Genomic DNA, 23,212 nt, shown 5'->3' with positions numbered 1-23,212 from the left:
CAGGCAGGCAGGCAGGCAACTTGGCAAGCGGAGCAGTAGCAGCGGCAGCAGGCACCGGCGGAGCAGGCGGAGATGGTGCGGTGGCGGTAGTCGAGAGGACGATGTGACGAGGAAGGGAAAGAGGAGGTCGGTGGTGTGCGTGGTATTGGGGTTGGTGGTCGGAGCCATGAGGGTGGTAAGCGAGTGAGCGACTCCTTCGCCACGACGCCTCGTCTCGACCCAACTACCGCTACCCACACCGTCGAACCTTACGGATATATCCCAAGCCACCGACTCGCCTCATCCTCCTCCTCCTCCTCCTCCTTCTCCTCCTCCTTCTCCTCCTCCTCCGCCCGCTCGGTCGCACTTTCTTCGTTCTCCTTCCTTCCTTTCAACCCCCTACCGCCGGCGCTCGCCAAGTAGTCTCCTTACCACTCACCCCACGGTATTCCACCTCAACCAACCCACGCCGCCTGTTTCCCTATTCCTCACTCCACCCTCGTCGTAGCCAGGACCCCGAGAGAGGAGGTTACGAACCGGAGTCGCGTCTCCCAAGACCCCGCAAACCCCAGTTGCTACAAGATTGTACCCAGAGGTTCTCAACCGGCGGCCGACAGCCTGCGAACGGGAATCGCTCGACTCTGCGATCGCCAGATTCGTCGACGCCACCATCGCAGAGATTTGAGACCGTCGAGGCCGCCGTCGACGGATTCCCGCATTCCTCGTTAATATTTTTCTTCCTTCGGAAGCGATTAACTTCGGTCGCTTCGCGACGCCGTTATCCATTATCGCCGGGCTCGATGGAGCTGGCTCGCGGTCTCGCGCGTTTATTTGCCGCGATTGAAAGAGTTACGCGGAGCGTTTCGTGTAAGTACGCACGGCTAATTTTCTCGGGAATCGTGAACGATGCGGGAACGTATTTCGGGTACGTTCTGATGCCAGTTTCGAGCGAGATAAATCGTGTTATACAAGTCTTTGACCAGGGGAAATATTAACGAGCTGCAAGAATAGACAAGTGATTTGCTCTAAAACTAATTGCGACGTCCAAATTTCGATTAGTCACATTTTGTCCGAATACTCGGAATATTTTAATAGTTATATGCACGACGAGTGCTATAGCATCCGCGTCGATACGGAACAGATTAATGTTCATAATAATTTCAAGAAATAAACGCTATGTAGAATTGAATGCACGATAACGTGGCTTATAAATTTTGGATTTTATAGCATTCGTGTCATATGGCATCGCAGTGGAAACGAATGATTATGATCCTTAGTCGGTACGATACAAAATTAACCTGACGCCCTATGAAACACGCCTACAACATAGACCGATGTTTCGATCGTTATATTTTCCGAATAAAGTGAACCTATCATGTTCCTGTTTTCACGAGCTTTGTAAAATCATTTTTAAAAGTGTTAAAACATCCCTTCGATCCTGGTAAATTTAATTGCAAAAAATCAACCCGCTAAGAGGTTTGCCTTTTCATCTATTTAATTATTATAAAACGTGCACAATCCTATCGCAAAAATTACAAACCTTGGAAGTCTACTTTCGTGGCAAAAGATGAATAACGACGATGGTAAACCGGCATTTCTTATTTACCGAAATCGGCCGGGAAACGCCGCGAACGCGATGAAATTTAATTAACGCTGGCATTGCACGTGTAATAGAAGATTTATTCATGAAGTTGGTTTCAACGGTCATTTGATTCCTTGATCGGAACAACGAGCGCGCGGCGCGCCACGAGAAGATTCATCGAGAAGTTGACACGCAGGCGTAATTCAGCCGGTTCTCATGACTACATTGGACGGCGACCTCACTCGAGGATGCATGGAATTTTTAATGGTCCCGCGGGGATGCCAGCAGCCGATTTCTGGAATCAACCACGTGCTACTGGGTCACTGCGCGCATCCATCATTGCGGCAATTAGTGTTCGCGCACTTTTATTCCCGCGCGGCGTCCGTTCGGCTGCTATCCCGCTACCTTGATTAACTTGAGTTTACCTTTTATTTTTGTTTCCGGCCACCTTGCCGCAGTCGTGAGAATCGCGCAGCTGATATCGGGAGAGAACGAGAAACGAACCGTACAATTGGTTCTCAGTTTTTCAGATAAAAAGGAACCGTGCGAAACGTCGGTCGAAAATTGTGCTGCTCAACGCGAAATTGCACGAATCGGCAAATATCATTTTTAAAACATGTTTCGTGCAGCTTTTTTTAACAACTTAGAAGTTGTTTCAATTTTTTAGTCCGTGAAAGGCTTTTCGCAAGTTCTCCTAATTACCTTTGCATTCTTTAGAAGCCGCTACGAGACTAGGAGATCTTTTCAATTTCATCGATCACGGCGACGCGATTATTTGCCGAACGATCCGCGTTTTATGGCCAGGAAACGAGTCACGGTGCGCATTCGTAAGCTTTCCAAAGCTGATCAAGGTTAAATTACTTCCTTAAGAGGATTCAAAATTATGCGGCGCCTCCGAGTAGTTATAGACCGTCGCTAGCCAGCCGTCCGGCGCTGCCAGACCAATGCCACGGCCACCCTCCTCTGCGACTCTGGCGCCCGCGGCGTAAAAATTTCGTCGATCAAAATATCCTCTCTTTTATTCTTTATATTCCGCGTTCGTCAAACACAGCCCAGTTAACCAATATTCGGATCGACCAACAGAAAATTATTTTTAAATAACCTTCGGGGGAAAATACCGCATTCAATTAGTACTTTCCCACACGAGAAATTAAAAGCTTCACAGCAAAACCGATAACAAAATTAATAACCCACTACCATCGTGTTTGTCAAGCAAATACGTCCACCTACACGCGGCTCGATACGAGCCTTCATCGTTTTTAATTATATTGGCTTTTAAACATGCGAAATTCTTTTTTTTCCTCTTTTTGCAAGCGCGCACTTTTGACGACCGCCAAACAATTTATTCCCTCCATTACTGTTTCAAATAAAAAGCATTCCGTGTTTACCGTCTTCCTTCATATCGATATTTTCTTAAAAATGTTCGCAGAAGCATTTTAAAAGCATTAGTTTTTTGGGGCAGCGTGAACAGCAGAATTTAAATCCATCGATTTCGGTTATTTTAATCAGGTTTTTAAACCTTCAAAAGGATTGACGTTTTTGATATTAATATTTATAGCTTTTAATATTATGCCACTTTGTACAATAGTAACAATTTTTGGATTCGAAGCTAGATTGGTGTAAAGTGTGAAGAACTATTTCTAAAAAATTACACTAAATATCGCGGATATATTAGTTAATTAATACAATAAGTTTCGTTATAGTACGAAGTAGAAAGTAAATCGCATGTCAACGATCACAAACGTTGGAAGTTCAGTAAAATATAGTTTAACGCTTTGCACTCGATTGGTGACACTGAGGCGCCATTAAAATTTATGATGTCACGTTCTATATATATATAAAATAATCTTTACATTGGCAAAGTTTAGATTTAAAAACATTGTTAAGAGCGCAACCGTTGTGTCGAGTCACAATTGTCGATTTTATGTGCATAAAATGCGCGTTGTCGTGCGAAATAAAAATACTATAAGCCGGAAAAATTATATTAGATTTACAGTTGAAATAGCTTCGAGTGCAAAGGGTTAAATAAAAGGCAGACCTTGTGCAATGTGGGGCATACGAAGTAACCCAAATGTAGATTTTACGAAATACAAATTGCTCGTTATCCTCGTACCTCCTGACGAAGCACGTACAAATCCGTGCGATTCCACGCGTTCGAATCATTATAGAAATTCATTCACGCTGGACTGCTGGAACGTCGCTAACCGTGCGGTCCGGCGCTAACACGGGACGAGGGGTGTCGCGTAACGGACAAAAGCCGACGGTGCATGATCCATAGATGCACGGTAAATAGCGTGCCACGAGTTTCCCCTTTTCCGAGCGACAGTCGCGACGTTTCTTCTGTTTTCTGCCGGCGAACGGTCGCAAACGCGAACCGCGGTACCCTCTTTCTCCCGTTTGCCCGTCGCCCGCGCCTAGAGCTCTGTGCAGAGCGGGCGCACCCCTCGTGCCCCGTGCCCCGTCCACCCTCTCATCGGCCGGGCCAGAAGCCCTGCGGTGGAATTTGCATTTTTAAATTAACTCGCCTCTGTTTGCAGCTATCTCGGCTCGGCGCCGCCACCGTCGGTCCGGGCTTTACAATTTTATGCAACAACGCGCTCCGAGTGCTTCGCCATCACCACCACCACCACCACCACCGGGCCCTGACAGCTTCGCCCACCCACTTCCGTACACACTATCCCCTACGCCACTCTTTCGCATACACCCGCCTCCGCGTACACACGCCGAACCGACACACGCACAGGGAGTCCTGTCTCGACGTCCCTTACCCTTGCCGCAAAACCCGTCCCACGGGTGATCGATATTATTGTTATCGTTATCGTTCGACCGACCTCGAAGCGGCTGCGTTCCCATCGACGTTACCGTTGCGGCCAATTACTTCCAACCACGACAGCGACGGTTTTACGGCGGGTCACTCTCTTTCTCGCTCTCTCGCTCTCTCCCTCTCTCTTTTTCTGTTTCTGTTTCGCGCGAGCACACGTCGAACCACCCCCTCGTGCCGGGCGCTATTGTGAAATGCCCGCCGACCGACGCAATATGCATCGAATCGCGTTCCCTTTCCAGCTTTTTCGTTTCGTTTCGGTATCGTTTCTTCGACCGTCCCCCTTCCCCCCGGGCTATCTCGCCGTTCCCTCGTTCTTTTTTCAACGTTCCCGCGGTCCCGCGTATCTCTCTGCCAGTCGATACTCTCTCGGCCGCTCTCCTTCTCTTCCCATCAACCCCCTTTTTCGAGCTCCGGTTCACTATCTCCGGGCTTTATTGAATACAGAAACCGCGACGATTGCTTTTTCTTTTTCCATTAGCCGGTACCCTACTCCTCCTACTCCTCCTCCTCCTCTTGCTGCTGCTGCTGCTGCTGCTGCTACAGCTCCGGCTCCGGCTCCCTCCCTCTCCCTCCGCCGATTGTTCCACGGAACGATGCATCCCGGAAATTGCTCGTAACCGAGGCGAATCGGCGATCCGCGTCGAATCGGTTGGCAGCAGGGCCGTTCTCGGCGACTCGGTATTTTTTTCGGGGAGATTAAATTCCGTGTGGTTCGGTGACGTTTGTTCGTAAACTCTTTCGCGGCCGAGGGTTTGGGAGGGCCCCGGCGAGCGGGTTTATTTTCACGGGACGAAGAAACGGGAGGACTGTTATAAGGCGAGGTAATTGAAAGCGAGGCTTTGCGGGCCTCGAATTCGTTTCGATCTGCTGGAAATTGGAGTGAACGATTCTCGTTTTCTTTTTTCCCTTTTTTTTTGTCCTTTTTCTCCTTGTTCCGCGGACGGAGGCTTTTTATTTTTATCAGATTTAGTGTTCCCTTCCAATAAAGCCGGAAACACGTACTTCCGCCGCGAGATTCCTCAAAATTGGAAATTGAATAGACGGTTGCTTGCTCCCCGATTCGTCGGGCTCGAAATTTATTAAACGCTTTGTCGATCTTTTTTGCGAAACGGCTGGTTACTGGTGATATTGAAATTTCTGGGCACGATCGAACCTTGTAAATAGCGCGTCGAATATTTCTGTTCAACTTTGCAGTCGCCGTTTTTTTTTTGTTTTGTATATTTTGTATATCTTTCGATTATTTAGTTACGTTGATAGGAACTTCGATTTACGTAAAGTGCTTAAATTAGCTATCTAAAAATCTTAAATCAGCTGCTAATAACTACGCACTCTGGTGTATAAATTAACATCTTTTTAATTATGATTGTGCTGTTTTAGTCATTCTCTCTTACAATATGATTCATACGACACCACGTGGTAATGTTTCAAATGATTGTTCTTCGAATTAAACGTATGGAACATTGTGTAACCAAAATAGTAGCATAAACAAAAATACGTAAAAGATAATAATTTCCATTTTAATCCCTTTCATTTAAGAACATACAATACGTTTTATAGACCGCGACAATGTTTCTGTCATACTTTTGTTATCGCTCCTAATATAATTTTATTTACGTCATACAGCATTTGTTCCACAACGATATTAGGATGTACAAAATTCATTTACTGTAAACAAAATGACGTGATGAAAACGAGATAGATTTATGCGGCCTGCGATGTTCACTTCAACGTTTATTTCGAGGTCTTCCAAAAAATCCGAACATGTCGGAGGAAGCATCGCCGAATTTATTAAAGCGAAACCATCATATTTCTTCGGACAGGGGATTCATCAACTGCCCGAAAAATGGCAGAGATGCATTGGCGCTGATGGGGGTTATTTCGAGGATTAAAAAGTGATTTGATTATTGATAAATAAACGCTCGACGTTGGAAAGGAAGGCCGAGAATTAATTGACGCTCGAACTTCACCCAAAAATAGAAAATTTGAGAAGAGAAGATCGATTAGTCGAGCCTTGCGGCTCGTTTTTATGATTACTGATTGTTAACAACTATAAAAATGAGCTGCAAGGCTCGAATAATCGTATCTCTTCTTCCTAAATTGACTATTTTAGCGCACAATCTGAGCGCAAATTAGGAAGAATTTACTATACTTCGCTGCCATCGTTTGGACATTTGCACGTTCGCAAATTAAAAATTCGTGCTGGCTTAAAGGAGAAACGTAGCAAGGAAGGAAGGAAGAAGGAAGGACGAGGAAAGAAAAGGAAAGGAAAGGGAAGAGTTCCGGTAATTGAAAAGCCCGTGGTGGATTACGATCGTCGCTTTATTTCGCGTGCCCGACGGTGCCGGGCTTCTCCCCTATTATCTCGCCCGTGTCTTCAGCTGCTCCTCCCTTTACTCCCGGCTCCTTGGAACAAGAAAAACGAGGGGCATGGCGCGACGGATGGAGAGAGGGTGTGGAACGACAGAGAGTCCGGATTGTTGAAGAAAGATCGCGACTCGAGAACACGGGAGATGGAGATGGACGAGAGGTCCGAGCGACGCGAAACTGTGAAAGAGGATCGAAGAGAATGGCTGAATACGATGAAGAGGGGTGAAGCTGGAGGACGAGAGTGAGAAGGGGTGCGAGTAGGATAGAATAGGAGAAAGAAAAGAGAAAAAGAAATGAGGAGAGAGAGAGAGAGAGAGAGAGAGAGAGAGTAAGTGGCAGGTAAGGACGCCATGTCGGTCTAAAACGGAAGTGACCGAATTTGGCGTACATTTAAAATTGTTCTATATAAAAAAGCTTTTCTATATAATTTTCCTAGATCAACAACCGAGAAGGAAGAAAAACTAATTTTCAGCAACCATTCAAATTGTACGAGAAATAACGAGAGAGTAATATAATTATTGAAATTCAATTGACTGCATGGAAAATACAAGCAATTTAATGTAGTAATACAGGGTGCCCAAAAATATCTCGCAATCCGAAAGTAGGGGATTCCTGAGATCATTTGAAGCAACTTTTTCCTTGGCAAAAATGCAATCCGCGGCTTCGTTCACGAGTTATTAACGAAAAACAGTGACCAATCAGAGGCGAGGTCATTTGGCGCGAGACGGCCGAGCCAATGAACGGAACTGGGATTCGGCCGCTCGACCGCCGGCGCCGTTGGTTCGGCCGCCTCGCGCCAGCTGAGCTGGGATTCGACCGCTCGACCGCTGGCGCTGTTGGCTCGGCCGCCGCGCGCCAGCCGAGCTCGTCTCTTATTAGTCAGTGTTTTTCGTTAATAACTCGTAAACGAAGCCTCGGAGAAAATTTTCGCAAAGGAAAAAGTTGCTTCAAATGACATCAGGAACCTCTCGTTTCCGGATTGCGAGACATTTTCGGGACACCCTATATATTTTGCAGCTTTGTTACGTATTATAAGACCCCAAAATTGCGACGAACCGAACGGACCAACTGTCGGACACTCGACACAACGGACCCGAAAACAGACCCGCCGTCGCGTTGTACAAAAGCAAGAAATGAGAAAAAGCTTTCTCTCTCTGTCTCACCTCCGGCTTAGATCGAAATGTCCGGAGACAATGAGAAACTTGGACGCGACGTCCGAGCCCACCCTAAAGGATCTCTAGTGACAGAGTAACGGACAGAGTAAAGGCGGGTGTCCATCCGAGAGTTTCTCGGGCGAGTCACTCGCGGGAATACTCGCAAATTGTTTGTCCATTTGAGTGCAGCTTCGAGCCGCTATTTCTTTGTCCGGTCAACTACAATGCTGATATACATATTACCGGTGCGAAATAACGCGACGACAACGCGATCCGCGAACACAACTGCTCTCGGAACGCGAAACCGGTTCGTATTGCGAGAGTAGCTGTCTCGCAGTGGCCCTACCACGGCGAGTCGAGTGTCGAGGCTTCGGAGCAACTGTCGAGAGTTTTGCTCTCGGACGGACACCCGTCTAAAAGGGAACGAGGCCGAAAGGACCAAAATAAGGGAAGGCGAGAGAAAGGGCCGGGGCAGGATGAGTTGGGCCGAGACGACGAGAGAGGAAGGTTCGGGGCAAAATGAGGAGAGAAACGGAGTAAAAGAAGAGAGAAAGTCTGAGAGGAAGGAAGAGTCGAGAGCAAGAAGAAGACGAGAGAGAAAAAGGGCCGGAGTAAAAGGCGAAAAGGGACAGAGTAGAGGAAGAAGAAGAGAGAAAGGGTCGGGCCAAGAGCAGGAGCGAGAAAGGGCCGGAGCGAGAGCAAGAAAAGAGGACCTCTACGCAACAATGCCCGGAGAGGCGCATTCTCGCGCGATTACCGACGCGCGCTCCGGCCTTAACGAATGGCTTCGTAAACCGTGGCCGCTTTAAGGTCATTACACAACGCAAAAAAGGCAGTTAATGGGCGTCCTGGTGGCACGGCATCCCAGGGGCCTTGCCGCCGGAAAGATAGAGGGAACCGAAGAAGAAGAGGATCGACCGGACGGCCGGCCGGCCGGCCGGCTGCCCGTCGCCGATCGAACCACAGATTTATGGCGGTCGTATATCCTTCCCTCGGCGGAAAGAGGAGACTCGTTGAGATCCCGATATCGCGGGCCGAGTGTTTAAACGATGTACCCTTGCCGGGACACGTAACCCCGAGCCCGAAACGGCCCTCCAGACGGGGAATCGCGTGCTGGAATCCTGTTCATCGGCCGCGATAGCCAGACCTATGATCCCCTCCACCACTTTTCATCTTACACGTGTTACCGATGTTGCCTGGTATCGGTGATGGCTGAATTATGGAACCGGCCGCGGGATTGACGAGATTTATAGGAGATGTTTCGGAGAGAGTATTAGAGCTTCTAACACGCCGTGGAGAGATACGCTCTGTACGGGGCGCAGATTGAGTCTTGGACATCTTTCAACGGGCTAGATTAGCCGAGAAACTTCCAGCACGAGCGGCGCAGCTTCCAGCGGATTTTATGCTCTAGCGTATTACGAGCCGTTTTGTATGCGCTCTTCCATCTTCGACACGTTGCTCGAATATACGGTGGTCCACAGAAGTGTTCGTACACCTTCTAAAACGCGATAACTTTTTTTAAAGCTGGTCTGAGTGGCTTGAATTGGTTTCAGGTGATAGAGGGATCAGTATACCACAGACGATGACTAAAATGCCTATTTTTAACTTTGCTCTTATTTGGAACGACAAAGAAAGATAAGAAACTCTCGTTCATTTTAACTTTTTTATCCGAGCCTATGACAAAAATTTAAGAAATGCCTCGCGTAGATCTCGGTGACTTATATGCGTGCTGCATATACAATACATTCGTAACATCGGGAACTGTAAAAAAAAAATATCAGAAACCAATCATTTTGACTAGCTTCGTAATTATAACGTTAAGATACGAGACCGTGAATGATACGCGGTTGATCGAACTTGAACATCTTTGAAGTATTAAGTCTGTTAGGGGTCCCGAATGGAACACAATTGGTTAAATTGAAATGTAAAACAAAGACGCAATTACTTCTGATAGGGGTTAACGAGACCGTCTAAACGGTTTGGCATCGAAGCGATTACTCCTTCTTCGATTCTTCGAGGTCCTAGAAATCTTAAAATTCGGTTCGCACACATATATATGTTACGACAGAAATTGATCTTCTAAGACGGATAAAAAATTGTCTCGGGCGATGCAGTCGCGTCGATCCTAGGATTCTAGAACAATCTCCTGGGGTTGCCGGCTATTCCACAAAATTTTTAACTTGTCCGGAAAAGCGCGTAAACGAGTAATAAAACATCAAGGAACAAAAAGAAGTTTACGAATCTGTAATTGATATATTTTGAAAAGAATGAATAACGCTTTAATCGTTAAGATTTTATTTTAGGTCGCAAACCCCGCCGAAAAATAGAAGAGGGTCGTTTCAGGATTCAGGGAAGTTTACAACGAAGTGTTCGTACTTTTTAGCGAAACTGATTTCGCGCTCGAGCAATAATTTAGTGTACGTAAAACCAGGTTGACACGAATTAATCGGGGTCGAGGTATTTTTCTAATGAAGTGCGCGTTTCACGAGATCCGACCCCGTCGCTTCTCGCAGTTCCGGTGTGAAGTACACCTTTCCGGAGACCTCCCCGGCGCTTCCGGTCCCGGAAAAGTGGTGAGTGTACGGTGCCGTCCGGAGCCGGACGATTATATTGTGAAATATATACGTAGAAGTAATTACGGGGCGGACGGTCTTTCGGTGGCCCCGGGCAGAGTTTTACGGCCGCCTCATTAAATTACGAACTAATTACCGGTCGGCGAATTATTAAAAAGCTAGTCGGCCATTAAACGTGCCGCGAGTCGTAAAAGAGAGGCCCCGGCACGCACTTAAGCGGGTCTCTATGTGTGGGTTTCAACCGCGCGGCAGGCCAATATTCTCGTCCGGCTCAAGGGGGCCTTTTCAACTCGTTAGCGGGGGGGAACGGGGGAGGGGAATTTCGTTTTCGAAATTGACAGACTTAATTTATCCGGTTGAAGAAGTTCCACATGCTAATAAGAATATTCGTATTACCTTTCCAGTCGAATGAACATTAAACTCTGCTGGAAAAAAGAAATCAGAGGAGCAGACATTCTTTTCATTCGGCCTTAATGCTCGTGGAATTCTTCGGGGAATTCGCGTCGTTTAATTCGCCGGCACCCGCCTGTTTCGAGCCGCGTATGCCAATTAATTTGGAAGGGACGGTCGCGAACTGTATAATCCGTTCGAGTTCCGATAATGAAAGTGTCCTCGTTCATTGGATTACAAAATTCGCGATGATTTAATTTTAATTCGTATCCCGGGGAATTAACTCGTATTTCACATTGGTAATTCAATTTTTAAAGCCTACTCGAGGATCGTAATTGCGTCTATCGTGGGTCGACTGCACGGTCCGACTCACGGATATACTTTCCAGAGACGTAGAAACGGTTCGAATTATTCATCGCCCGACGGTCCAGATTAATGTATCGATAAATCTAAACGTACTGCTCCCGACGTTCGAATCTTTCTTAACTTGCTAAAATAATAATTGGACAGTCTAACTGTGCCCATAGAAAGCAGAGAAATCTGTACTTTCATATTCCCGAGATATTCTTGACACTCTATGCGAGTCGATTTTAAGATGTTCCAATTGCGGTTGCGCGCCTTTCATTTAAAAAAACAAAAACAATAAAAAATTGCGCAAACTCTGTACAGATATTTAAATGCATCGAATCTGTGAGAACGGAAGCCAAAATTATCTGCAACAGAATCACCGTGAGCAATTGAAACGTAGATAATTCGGGCATCATAGAACTACGAGAGAGCTGAAACGTCGACGATTTTTCCACCGTTCCCCTCTCGGACAGTTCGCAATAGAACTCTGTTCGACAAGAACCGCTCGTCCGACGATCGAAAAACAGGGGTAGAGATCTTCGTGTTGCAGTTGCTCCCGGAAGAGCGGGGCCGAGGAGCGAGCGATCCTTTCGCGCGAATAATTACACTTCACGGCGTATCTTCGACCTGGAAGTTACGCTTTTAAGAAGGATCCAACGTTAACGCGCGTGATCCCGCTCGAATACGACACGGTGTTTCGCGCAGACACGATTACGATTCTCGCTGGCTCGGCGCGGCGCGTTCCAGTTGTTCGAGGGAACTTCCCGGCTGTTCGAAATTATTGCGTTCCGAGGTGAAACGAATCGCGGATTATTCACGCCGCCCGCGGTGTAACGTTCACGGAACGCTCTCGCGTTCCCGTAACAAAACGCGTACGAGGATCCGCGCGCTTATGCCCGCGTATACTCGCGCGCACGCTCGAGTACTCGAGCGTGAACCTTCAGAAACGGACGCGAGTTCCTCGGCTCGCAATTAAATTAACGCTCGTGTACCAGGTCGTCCCGCAGACAGGACCCGCGCGCGTAAATATCGTCGCGAGCGGACCGGAACGAACCGAGAGCCGAACGAATCGATCGTAAAAGAGCGGAACGAAGCGATTCGCTGTCGCGGCACTGTTCAAATCGTCCCCCTACCGATCCTGCCCTCCGCCACCCTCCGCACTCTGTAATAATTCTGTACACTTTGCTGCGGCAGAGATATTTCCGCCGCGACGAATCGCTCGAAACGCCGCGGCCGCGGCCACGCCGCGCCGCGCCGCGCTGCCCAGTTCACTGTACGCACAGTGAATTTTGTTTTCGTCTGTATTTCCCATACCGCGATTGAAAATACTTGTTTGTACTCGTCGATTCGCGGTAATAAACGATTTAACGGCGCGAGGAAGAATCGATTGTATCGTTCTAGATATTTATTAAACGATACATATATAAATGTAAATTAACATTTCGGAATAAACGCGACGATGTTCTCGCGCTCGGTTCACGCGACAAACGAAAACCATAAACACTCGCAGGGGGCTTTCTTATACCTGGCAAACGCTCGCAACGTTCGCGCCATCTTTACGATCATACTTGAAAAAAAAAAACTAATCCCACAAATGGAACACCGATGGTTTGCGCGTATTAAAAGTTTCTGAGAACAAATTGCGTTTGTTCCACCGTAAGTAACGGAATCATATTTTCAATGAAATACAAGTTTAACGGAGGATCGGTTTGCTTGTTTCGAAGTTATGTGTGCGGAATTTGCGAACGACGGTGTACGTTGTAATTTGATAATTGACAAACATCATCCCCTAATTCCGCGGCAACTTGTTCTAGTGTAATTCTAGTTTTAAGTAGTCCAAATAGCTTTGTAAATATAACAATGTGCATAGACATTCACGGTTAAATAATTATTAAGAGTTAAACTATTTTCGGGTCGAACGAATGAACGATCGAGTTGTTTGCTGAAAATTTATATTTATTGTTTGTCAAGCTACAGGGTGTTCCATAATTATGTTAACACCCGGAAAGGATTGCTGAGGTTATTTGAAGTAACTTTTTCCTTGGCGAGAATGCAATCCACGGCTTCGTTTGCGAATTATTAACGAAAAACAGTGACCAATGAGAGGGGAGCTCAGCTGGCGCTAGGCGGCCGAGCCAACAGCGCCAGCGGTCGAGCGGTCGAATCCCAGCTCAGCTGCCGCGAGGCGGCCCAACCAACGAGCGCGCGAAGCTCAGTTCCGTTCATTAGATCGGCCATCTCGTGCGTCAGCTGATCTCGCCTCTCATTGGTTACGGTTTTTCGTTAATAACTCGCAAACGAAGGCGCGGATTGCATTCTCGCTAAGGAAAAAGTTACTTGAAATGACCTCGACCTTCAAACGACATTTCTGGGACACCCTGTATATTGATAATTGAAGTGTCGAATTTTATTCCCGTTTGAAAGACGTACGTAACGCCCAGATTTGATAGAAATCTTCGTAACGAGTCTGTCACGATATAACGGAGCAAGGGAAAAGAATCAATTAGAACGATTGTTTTTTTACAGCCACGGATATATCGACGAGGCGACAGCGAACGTGTTAAAGGCGAAAAAAGCAGATCCCCGAAATGGGAACATTATGCGGTTATCCCTATCACCGAGCGAATCATCTTCGAAGCGGTGAAACCAATCACTCGATAAAACGCCCCCGACATTCGCGGCCCGTTGTTCAACCGCCTTTTTCATATTCTTCGTCGAACCCCTTTTCTATTACCCTCCGCCTCGCCATTTACCGTTCGCGATACGCTCCGACGAGCTGATCGACGAAGTGCACGGTTCCGCCGAAAAAGGGTGGAATCGTCGCGGAAAGAAATAAGGAGAAGTCGGAAGGAGGCCAAGTGGTTGAAAGAGGAGCTTGGGCGGCAGGGGTTGAAAAGCTCGTATCTCAAATCGAAAACCGGGAACGGGCGGAAGAGAATGCGAGTCGTTATTATTCGTGCACGGGTAAGCTGCTCCCGGTTCGCAGAAGCAGCTTTTCTTCGGGCTCCCCCTCGACCCCCGGCCGCCTCCCCAGACGGTGCTCTCTCTCCTCTATCCGGGTCTTGCTCGGGACTTGTCGCGATCCGGAAAAATATTTCTCGTCGCGAAGCAACGCGCGGCGGTTCTCGAGCTTGCGACGAAGCGGTAACAGTGTGAATCCGTGACAAAGGGGTCGTCGAGGCGAGGAGAAGGGGGTCGGCGAAAGTTAAGAGTGGAGAGAGACCGAAGGCAGAGGGTGGAAGAATGTCTGCTCCTTTTCCCGTGTCTGGCTCGGTCGAGGTGTCGACTCATAACCAATTCATGAAACACCGAGAGACGACTCTTCTCGGGGGGGTTGGAGCGCGGGGCGAGCCGGAGCGGGGCGAGCCGAGCCGAGGCGCGACGGGGCAACGCCGTGGAACGACTGCGGAATATTTATTTATCGCCGTCACGACGGCGCAGCGGACGCTTTTTTCTTTTTTCCCTTTTGCCCCTCTCTTCCCCGAGCTACGGAGGAACGAGCGTAAACTACTCGAGAGAAGAGCGAACCTCCCGCCGGAGGAAGAGGGAAGTCCCTCGAGTTGCACGAGCACGAACTTAATTGAATTTCACGATACTTACGCCCCGATCCGAGTAGCTCGCGGCAAATTGTCGCGAAAGCGAGTGGCCCTCGATGCCAATGAGAAAAGTGCTCGAGAAACGGCGCCGCATTAATTCGTTCGCGGAGCCGAGCGCCGCCGGGCCTAACGGCGAGACAGCGACTAGGGGGCTGCTGCTGCTGCTGCTTTTGTGTCTATCCCTCGATCGCGACACCGTAACCGGTCAACGAGCTTCGATCCCCGCGAGTATTCGTTCGGCGCCGGAGCGAGGGCGGCTCCTTTTGACACACTTTGTCCAGCTTGAATTTTTCAGCGAGCTAAGGTTACGAAGTTTTAAACGTTCCTCGAGTCGCGAGAGGATAACTTCCTCGACGCCCAAGAAGTCCGCTCGAATCTTTCAACGGTGTTCTACGATTTCTATCGTTCCGTTTAATGGAATGTGTTTAGCTGTAGAAATAGTTCATAAGCCTGACTTAGCGGTCTTACGTTTTGTACAATTTCTTTTTTTACAATTATATTATCACTACAAACGAATAAGTAATTGGTAGCGATCTCACGAACCGGTGATAGCAGTTAAGGATTAACACTAAACCCGGCATACCGGTTATTTCTGATCTTTTATGGAAATTTATTGAATTCTCTTAATTCAAGCGTAGATTACAGTAAAAATTGCGAAAGGTCCAAGCAAGTCTTTTCATTGTTGCAAAGGAATCTTTGTTAGTCGCTTTGAAAGCTCGGGAGATTTGTAAAATATTTAAAGCTTTCGACAATGCAATGGAAGGTTCGCAACTTAGTCTTGGTTGAATTAAAGATTGTTATTTTGTGCATAACTTGATATTCGAGATAAGTGTATTAAATTGTGACAGAATGGAGGAAAAATCCAATTAAGGAGCCTCGAGGGACCAAGATATTTTGAGGCATCGCTACGAGTAGATTTGTATACATTTTTACGTGAGAATTGTTTAAAATATCAGACAACGCGGATACGAGCAGAAATACAAGGTATTTTTGTTTATCATCATTACCAGAGATATATTCTCGCCATCGATAATTTGAAATCCGTACAACGATCCCTGATTTAACCATGAGTTTTATATCGAGCCACCGAAAGGCAAGAGATTTCAACGAACGCATGTAGATTATCGAAACAAATACCATTGTCGATTATCGATTTGCCCGTTCGGTGGAAGAGCGGGGGGGGGGGGGGGAATGCCGATTAAAGGCACACACAGGGCCTCCGCAATTTCTCCGACAATCGGCGAGTCGTAGCTTCGAAAATCGGCCGCAAATAGAGTCGCTGGCCTATCGATTGTTCCCCCTACCGCGTTCTTTCCGAGCTCTTTCCTTGGTGTGGCCATTTTTCCGGCGCTACGCCTCCCATTGGTCGCGACGCTCGCGCTGCCGGCACTCTCTTTCCCAACTTTTCCTTTCTCTCCTTCGGTCTCCGGCTCGCTCACCCCTTTTTCCCCACCCCTCTCGGCCTCCTCTCGCCGTCGCCCATTTTTTAATCCCATCACAGAGCCGAGCGCACACCAACGACCCTGTCGTCCGGAGGTCGGTGAATTAAATCTCGAATAAAGTGCAAATAAACGAGTGAATTCGGGGGGTTGGAGTAGACCGGGAGGGTGAGATGGAGGGGTTAGCCGGTGTCGCGCAGCCTAGTGGCTGGTGGTCGAAAGTGCGGTGAAAAAAACAAAATGGACAAAAAGAGGACCGTTGGACGAGGGTGGAAAAAACGTTCGAGCTCCGGCAGGGGGCGGGAGAGAAGGGAGGCTGGGCGCCGGATAAAAGAGCGAACCGACGCGAGAGTGTAATTTATTTTAATTAGAGTGACTGCATTATGTAAGCGGGCGAAGCGCCGATGAAAGGGTTTGAAAGGGTTCAGAGATCCTGACAACGAGTCCGGAGCAACACCGCCTGTTCCTACCGCCGCGACCCTTGCAACCTGTGTCGACGAACCATCCCCCCCTCACCGCCCCTCTGGACCGGACTAATTCACTTCTGGTCAGGGCCGTCCTGATTGAACGTTTGAAAAGACAGCTGGAGAACGATGGTTGCCGCGGGGACTCTCGTTCGGCTACTTGGGACACGACTCGTTTGCCGATTACAGCGAGGGATGGAGCGCGGGGGTTGAAAGGGAGAGTCAAAAAGTTCGCCGGCGGACCGTTCCGATTGGGACAGTTGAAAAGTCAAAGCTGGATTGAGTTAATTGTCCCGGAAACGTGGGGAGGGAAACGAGAAGATGAATTTGTCCCACGAGCGCGAATGGTACCAACCAGACGGGCAATGGATTCTACGTCCCTGTTAATTTATAGCACTGCAAGCTACTTTCGCTGAATAATATACACGCATAATTCTTTTGTTTCTACGGTTAATTTTTATTCACGGAATTCCAGTTAATATCGTTATTAATTGCAAACAGTGGCGGCGTAAAATATGTTGCTGATTATTATCTAAGCGACGCACAAAAAATTGAAGAATTTCACCCCCCCCCCCCGCACTGCGATTTATTCGACTACCATTTGTTTCTCGTTAACGATTATCCTATAAGAGAAACGCAAACAAATGCAAACAAAATTAAACTACGTACTTTATTTAGTCAAATTAAGATTAATAATTATTTAGTCAAAAAGTTAAGTCAATGTTCATATGTTTCGCGGATCTTAATAAAATTAAGAATATGTATATTTATGTATAATTAAAAACATGTATGTCACCCACATACGGATAATGCGGCAATCAGTGTTAAATATTGATAATAAAAGAGTAGAATTTTGTTTCGATTCAAAAGAAGCAAATAACATTCACATTTGGTGAATTATGTTCCAAATCTTCGCAACGAATCTGTCACAACGTGTTATATCTTTGTTACTATTAATTTTTATTGATATTTCTATTTTTTCTATTAGTATTAATTTTTTATACTAGTAACTAAGGATGCTATAAAAATTACACTCGCCTACGGAAATTATTGAAAGAACAAATGAATTTCAATTCACCCTCGTTCCTCGACGCTGACACCGAAAATCTTGATTTTGCCTAAAAACTGTAGACATTGTTTTCATTGGACGCACGGTGAATGACAATGGGAACGCGAGGAAAGAGCAGAAGTGGTTCTCGAGTAGCTAGCGACGGGCCTGGGACACGCTCGCCCCCAGAAACACGGCGGGGTTGTTCTTCCTCTCGGCGGACAGGGTAGAGAACTACTGATCCCCGCTGCCTTACCGACACCTCTGATCTCGTTAGGGACGCATTAATTAATTTACAAGATGGCGGCGGTAGCAGCGATGACGACGACAACATAAGAGAGGCACAGCGCAGCCACTGTGTACAGTGGAGATAGGATGGTTAGGGGTGGCACGTTTTAATTACTAATTGAAACGTTCCCTCCCTACCGGCGCGCTCGCCCGTCCTTTCGCCCCTAACCATCCCGCCCCGACCCCGGCTGCTTCCTGCCGCTTCAATCCCATAACTTCACCCTTGTCCCCGCTGTCGTCGTTACCGGCCGCCCTTCCTCAGGCAGTTCCACCCCCGTCTAATATCCGTCTCCGTCGGGGGTACTTAATATTTTTAAATACTTTGTACCGCGCCCTCCACCGTCTGCCTTTTGTCCCTTCTCCTTCCGTCCCGTCTCCCTCGATATATCGCTCCCCGACAGAGGGAGACGATTCCTCGTCCCTCGTTCTCGCGGCGACGCGCCGCTCCGGAATTTATGAGAAGGTAAATCCGTAGCTGCCGCGAATTAATTAATTAAAAACATCACGCCGCCTTAATGACATTTCCCCTCCCGCTGTGCTCGGCTTCCTCTTACCGACCCCGTCGCCGCGTCTTCCTTGCAACCCCCGATACTTTCTCCCGCTGCTCCTCGTTCTTCCGCAATCTTTCGGCGCCCCGCTCGGTCTACCAGCCCCTCCTCTCCACCCTCCGTCATTCACGCCGATCCGTCTCGTTCCGCGCGAACATTTGTTATGGAAATCGCAGTAATCCCGCAGCCCGAGAGCCGTCCCGCTAATGGCCATTTTTCTCGTTAAACGAACAGACGGAAGGAGCGCTTCGAGCGCGTTTTTACGAGACACTTCGAGGGATTGTTACCACCAGTGGAAACAATCCCCAGGCGAGGAGGACCGTGTTCGATGCCCCATCGAGCTATCCCCGAAACCCCTAACGAGGCCGAGTGAATTCAGCCACGGGGTTGATAACCCCACGTCGAAGAACAAACTAATTCCTTCCTCCGTCCGCCGGTGGTTCGAGATTCGAGTGGCCAATACCGCGGCAAGATATACGCCGCGGGAGATTGCAGACGAAGCACGTAATGCATTTTTAATGGAACAGATTGCCGACAATGACATTAGCAGACAACAACCGCCACCGCGCTCGCGAAATTTCGAATTCCCGGCGCGCCGGTCGCCGTTTACAATATTCATCGGCTCATTTTCCGAGCTCAAATACTCTTTTCAGACCGGCCGACAAAGAGTCCAATCAAAGAACCGGACGTTTAATTCGGGACGCAAGGACCGCCCCGCGAAAGCAGATCACAGAATAACATAAAACAAACATTTGCGCGGCACAATAAACCGACCGAAGGAGTGCATAATTAATTAAAGCGGCAGGCAATTACTTCGTAACTAATTATTCTATTCATATTGCCCCGGCCGACGTGAAAATTATTCAAATAACGCGACGAACAAGCGCCGATAAATGTTCAATTTGGCGAGAGTATTACTGGAATTAGGTGGTTTTGCGAGCCCGCGTTTAAAATGCGCAATGCATCGTCGAAACAATCGCCGGATAAATATTTAAACGCAGTCAATGATACGAGCCGACCCGCGTTCGAAAATAGCCGACGGTGCGGGAAAGTGGCCATAACTCGGCGGATGCAAGACGCGCGCACGCGTAAACAATTTTCCCGATGTTTTTCGCGTTACGGCGCAACCCACCCGTCGGCAACACACGGCGGTACGAAACACCTTTTTTCTTTTTCTTTTTTGAAAAGACGTTAACGTACTTACCGACGCGAGTGTTAAATTTATGTTATTAATATCAACTGCTACCGCTTTGCAACCGCGGAGCCATTTTAAGTCGAAATCAAAAATAGCTTTTTCTGACCTTTAGAATTTCCATTTTGTACATATGAAATTGAATTTTGGCGACTCGTGCAACAGTTCCACTTTTAACAGTTTTTTTAAATATAAACAAATTTGATGTCAAAATTATTTTTAAACGTGATACAAGAATTTTTAACGATGTCTTGGAGTCATCACTCGAGTGCAAAGTAATTAATAGCTAATTTTTCTGCATCATAAAACGAAATAAAAAGGAATGAATTAAGATATTTTAGAGCTCCAGGAGTTTAAAACTTTAAATCATTAGTTGAATTACGATAGCACCGAGTGTAACGGATTTTTATTGCACAAAGCTATTAAAGGAAGAAATTTAAACGAAATCAGAATATTTTTTGTTCGTAGAAAAGCATTGTTAACGAGATACTCATTAATATGGAAAAATTGGGAACGCGTAAACTAATAGGATTTAGGTAATAATTGTATAAACTAGAACAAAAGTACCGGAATTTTCGTAACAGCCCAATTCACATACATTTGGATTAATGATACGATTATGCTAAGATCACGTGTTACATGCTTAACGAAGCTGTGGAACAAAATTTCGACAATCGGCCGACGGTGTCCAAGAAAACAGGCGTTTCGTTCCGCCGTGCGACGCCGCGAAAGCTCGCTGCGTCATTTCCCTCGTTTTCTCTTTTTCAAAAACGCTCGTCTGTTTACAGACTCTTCGCGGCGTTCGGTCCCGCCCGCGCCCCGCCCCGTTTTCTCGGGGTTAATTTTAAATTGTACCGCGCGACCCTGCTCGCGAAACCGCTTCCGCCGTCACCGCTCGCCCCGCCTCGCAGAGGCAAACACGTTTGCTCGCGGAGCAAACGAACGGAATACCAGAATCCGGCGCGGATAAACAAACAAATATAAATTTCTGCGTTCTCCGCTCGCACGCGGCTCTTGCAGCGCGGCTGCGGGGCCCGGTTCGGCTCGGCTCGGCTCGGCATCTTCCTCGTGTTTACGCGCGTGCATTTGATCCGCCGCTGCGGCGGAGTGCAACGGAAGAAAACAGTGCTCGCTTGACGTGCGGGGCGTGTCTCTCACGCTACTCGAGCGTTCCGAGTACCTTCGTTGTTTCAACCGACGCGAAAAAGCGCAGGAAATTCTTCCGTTCGACGCCAAATTCGTGCGGGCTCGCATGCGAACGATGCGTCGTATTTCACTTTTTTCGTCGAATAAACAACACCGTGTGCGTGCCGTATCGTGAACGGAATGAGCACTTTTTATGGGAATAGCTTGTAAAACGCTGCCTGACCCTTCGCGTCCGTGTCCACTAATCTGCAGCTTGTAATGCGTGGATATATGTTTCCCTTGTAAACAGAGCGTCAAATTAGGGAAACCACTTAACACTTTATGCCCAGCCTATTAATAGGCTCTAATCCTTATAACCGGGAAGCCTATTAAAATAGACCTTTCAATTACAGTTTCTCTTTTCGCGGCGGCGCACAGTGCGCGTTGAGTTAACGAGTGTCGGGGACGAAATTCATAATTCCCGAACTACTCGTTTTTCGATACAATGACACGTTAATACCGGTTTTAAAGAGTATACAGGGTGTCCTAAAAATGTCTCGCAATCCGAAAGTGGCGGGTTCCTCAAGTCATTTGAAGCAACTTCTTCCTTTATAAAAATTTTCTCCGAGGTACCATTAACGAGTTAATAACGAAAAACAGTGACCAATGAGAGGCGATCTCAGCTGGCGCGAGCCGGCCGAGCCGACGGCGCCAGTGGTCGAGCGGTCGAATCCCAGCTCAGCTGGCGCGAGGGTGCTGGTTAGCTCGGCCGCCTCGCGTCAGCCGTACTCGATTCTTACTGGTCACTGTTTTTCGTTAATAACTCGTTAACGGTGCCTCGGAGAAAATTTTTGTAAAGGAAGAAGCTGCTTCAAATGATCCGAGGAACCCGCCATTTCCGGATTGCGAGACATTTTTGGGACACCCTGTAGAAAGAACCTGAATTATTTGTCGAATAAACAGCTTGTCGGTTTTTCTCTTCGTAGTTGCAATTAATCGTTACCGACGAATCATCGACGGAAACATCTTTCCACGAGTTCGTTCGCATTTAAATATTTGAAGTGTTGTATCGCGGCGTGCAGCGTGGGAACGGTGCGGGCATTATTTGAAGTTCCAATTATGCGACACGAAAGCAACCGACGCGGGGACACGTGTCAGCCTCTTCCCAGTATTCAACAGCAACAGAGGGGGAGTTGCGAGGGAAGGGTAAAAGACCGACGTACCAGCAATCAGTAACATTATACGACGCGACACGAGCCAACCACCCCATTAGCATTCATATTTCAATTTCATAGCCCTCGGGCTGCCGGTGGTAGGAGATCCTGTAAGGCAACCGTGGGGTGTGCAACAAGGATAAATATAAGTTCGATGGAAAGGGAGAGAACGTGAGCATGGGAGCGACGGAGGGCTAAGCGAATCAGAAGGACAGAGAGGGAGAGAGAACAAGTGAAAGAGGATTACCTGGAGGTGGAGAGAGAGAGAGAGAGAGAGAGAGAGAGAGAGAGAAGCGAACAGCGATGATGAAAGAGCTGAAGAGGAGTATGGACGGGAACGATACTCTCGGCAAGTAGCATCGACAGCCGACAGAGAGACATCCGGTTTTTCGTAAACAGCCGGCGCTGCGAATTCGTTCGAATTTGCATTCGTGTGTCGCGAAACGTATCAGTTATTCGTACTCGTAAAGCATCGACATTATCGAGGGGCTTGATTATAAACATCGAGATAATGTATCGCGTAATTAGTACGTCCCCGAAATAACTCGTCCCCACTTGAATATTGTATTTCCAAAAATTAGCTCGCCGATTAATAATCCAGAGTCGAATATCGCGTTCCCGGAAGCTGATTAAAATATTGCTCCGTGAACCTTGACGTTTCGGAATTTGTAATTACCGTGCTCGCAAAAACGTTTACACAGCAACGGCTGTGCCAACGCGGTACGGGCGGGCGTCTCGTTCGAAACGAAACCTAAAAAACATCATCCGCGTCGAAACGGTGCGCATCGAGAATCACGTTCGAATTTCGAAACCGCCGGGCGGCGATCGGGTTCGGCGCACGGGCACGGGCACGAAAGGGAAGGGAACGTATAATATTATAATTCGTCTCTGTTAAGAAATTAAAACGGTTATCTCGCGTCGTCGATTCCGCTCGGAGCCGAACACTGCAACGAATTTAAAGGCCCCGGCGGTGCGAGCCGGGGCCGGCGCGAACGTGTTAATATTAACAATCAATTAAAATAATTCGAACCGCTTCGCTACTCTATCGGCGGCGTATCCGGCGATCAACGCGTTAATATTA

At 47.6% G+C, this 23,212-nt stretch overlaps 1 protein-coding gene across 1 annotated transcript in view; it reads right to left on the bottom strand.

The window, feature by feature from the left end:
• Positions 1 to 23,212, bottom strand: part of LOC117223057 (protein groucho) — a 187,182-nt gene that overhangs the window by 16,481 nt on the left and 147,489 nt on the right. The gene's annotated exons all lie outside the window — the stretch shown is intronic.

This window comes from Megalopta genalis, chromosome 4, assembly GCF_051020955.1.
Source record: "Megalopta genalis isolate 19385.01 chromosome 4, iyMegGena1_principal, whole genome shotgun sequence".
Taxonomy (NCBI): domain Eukaryota; kingdom Metazoa; phylum Arthropoda; class Insecta; order Hymenoptera; family Halictidae; genus Megalopta; species Megalopta genalis.
The sequence above is the reverse complement of the archived record's forward strand: the minus strand, read 5'-3'. Positions and strand labels throughout refer to the sequence as shown.